Source organism: Amaranthus tricolor, chromosome 2 (assembly GCF_026212465.1).
Source record: "Amaranthus tricolor cultivar Red isolate AtriRed21 chromosome 2, ASM2621246v1, whole genome shotgun sequence".
Classification (NCBI taxonomy): Eukaryota; Viridiplantae; Streptophyta; class Magnoliopsida; order Caryophyllales; family Amaranthaceae; genus Amaranthus; species Amaranthus tricolor.
Window position 1 is genome coordinate 8,586,337 of NC_080048.1, and position 2,835 is coordinate 8,589,171.

Genomic DNA, 2,835 nt, shown 5'->3' on the forward strand with positions numbered 1-2,835 from the left:
TTTATTATCCCAAAATTGATTTGAATGGAAGATAATCATAATACCAAGATATGTGAATTATTGTAAAAAGAGAAAATGATGTTTTTTTTTGGAAAATTTTACGTGGTAACCTTGAGGTATTGGATTTTCCATGTGGTAACCAAAGTTTTTAAAAATCCAAGTGGTAACCTTGAGGTTTACCCAATTCATCCTACGTGACCTTTGAACCCAAAAAATATTTGAAAATGTTAGTTTAGTAAAGATAATGTTTCCTGTACGCCTAATTCATGCATTCATCCTCCCAAGAACTAGGTCCAACAAATTAACCTTATCAATATCATCAACATGAATGTCTACCGAAAGTCCTCTATATTGAAATCTTAAAAGAACTTTTTCACACATTAGAAAAAACAAAACATGAAAATTCAACAATTAAACTAATGAAAACAATTGAAATTGACCCTGCAATTAACATTAGGGTTTCGAAATTCAACAATTAACATAAGTAGGGTTTTGAAATTTGTAAACAAACCGATTAATTTGTAAACAAATTCAACAATCCAACAACAAATCGAACAAACATAGGTTAATTGACCCAAAAACTTTTTATTAATTTGTAAACAACAAGAGTTAATTGAAATTCTTGTAAATTAAAGTTATTCACCTTTATTGACTTAGGAAACAACACGAAATTGGGACAGAAAATGTCTACCTTCATCCATCACCAGTTGACAGCTCAATTTTGTGATCAATTGAATTTGTGTTTCAAATTTGGGAATTTAGGTTTAGGAATTTAGAGGAATTAGGGTGAAATATGGGAAATGTGATATTGGGAGAGTTGAATTGGGAAAATAAGGGGTTTTTAATTGCTTGCATGCTTCAAAATTATTAAACTAACGTTTTTAAACGTTTTTTGGGTAAAAAGATTATGAAGGATGAATTGGGTAAACCTCAAAATTACCGCGTGAATTTAAAAAAAAAAGACTTTAGTTATCACATAGAAAATTCAATACCTTAGGATTACCACGTGGAATTTCCCAAATATTTTATAACAAAGTAACAATGTCGTGAGGATGAATAACCTCCTAATTACATAAACCTTCAAACCCCTTTTATTTAATAACTAAATTCGGAATATGAAATGAAAGATTTGTTGTTGTTTTTTTAATCATTTGATTAACAATTAAGATAAGTTAAAATGAATATCTTTAACTACAAAACCATCTAAATTCTAATTCTTTTACTAAATACAATACTTACTACCCCTTACAAGACCCTTTAACTACATATCCAATTAAATAATTATTTCTTTATTATTATTAGGGAAATTTGCAAAGAAACACCTTTTAAAACCCCTTTTTTGTAAAGAAACACCTTTTATAATTTTTTTTGTAAAAAAACACCTTTTAAGAGGCTTTTTTTTAAAAAAAAACACCTTAAATCAGTTTCCGGTGACTTTTGTCAACTTTCCGGCGTTGACTATGCCATTTGTCAACTTTCCGGCGTTGACTTTTGTTTTTATTTTTATTTTTATTTTTATTATAATATTATTTTTTTAAAAATTTTTTATTTATTATTATTTAAAAAAATAAAAAAATAAATAATAATAATAATAATAATAATAATAATAATAATAATAATAATAATAATAATAATAATAATAATAATATTAAATATAAAAACAAAAATAAAAAAAAAATATTAATTTTTTTTAAAATTTTTAAATTTTTTTTTTAATTATTTTTTTTTATTATTATTTTTTTATTTTTCCTTTTGTTTTTATTTTTATTTTATTTTTAATTATTATTATTATTATTTTTTTATTTTTGTTTTTATTTTTATTTTTATTTTAATTATTATTATTATTATTATTATTATTATTATTATTATTATTATTATTATTATTATTTATTTTAAATAATAATAAAAATTAAAATAAAAAAAATTAATATTAATAATAAAAAAAATAAATTAAAAATAAAAACAAAAAAAAAAATTTAAAAAAATTTAAAAAAATTAATAATAATAATAAAAATAAAAAGTATAAAAAATATAAAATAACAATAATAATAATAATAAATAATAATGATAATAATAATAATAATAATAATAATAATAATAATAATAATAATAATAATAATAATAATAATAATAATAATAATAATAATAATAATAATAATAATAATAATAATAATAATAAATTGAAATAAAAAAATTAATAATAATAATAAAAATTAAAAATAACATAAAAATAAAAACAAAAGGAAAAATAAAAAAATAATAATAAAAAAAAATAATAAAAATTTTTTTTAAAAAAAATTTAAAAAAAAATTATGATTTTTTTTTATTTTTGTTTTTATTTTTATTATTATTATTATTATTATTATTATTATTATTATTATTATTTATTTTTTTAATTTTTTAAAAATAATAAAAAAAAAAATTTTTTTAAATAATGTTAATAATAAAAATAAAAATAAAAATAAAAATAAAAATAAAAATAAAAGTCAACGCCGGAAAGTTGACAAAAGTCACCGAAAACTGATTTAAGGTGTTTTTTTTAAAAAAAAAGTCTCTTAAAAGGTGTTTTTTTACAAAAAAAATTATAAAAGGTGTTTCTTTACAAAAAAGGGGTTTAAAAGGTATTTCTTTGCAAATAATCTTTATTATTATTATTATTATTATTATTATTATTATTATTATTATTATTATTATTATTATTATTATTATTATTATTATTATTATCATTGTATTTAATAGATATATTACAAGAAAAAATATGTATATACATCGTTCCAAACATACCAAAGATATAAATTGTATAATTTTTTCGTAAGAGTTAGAATAAAAAAGTTA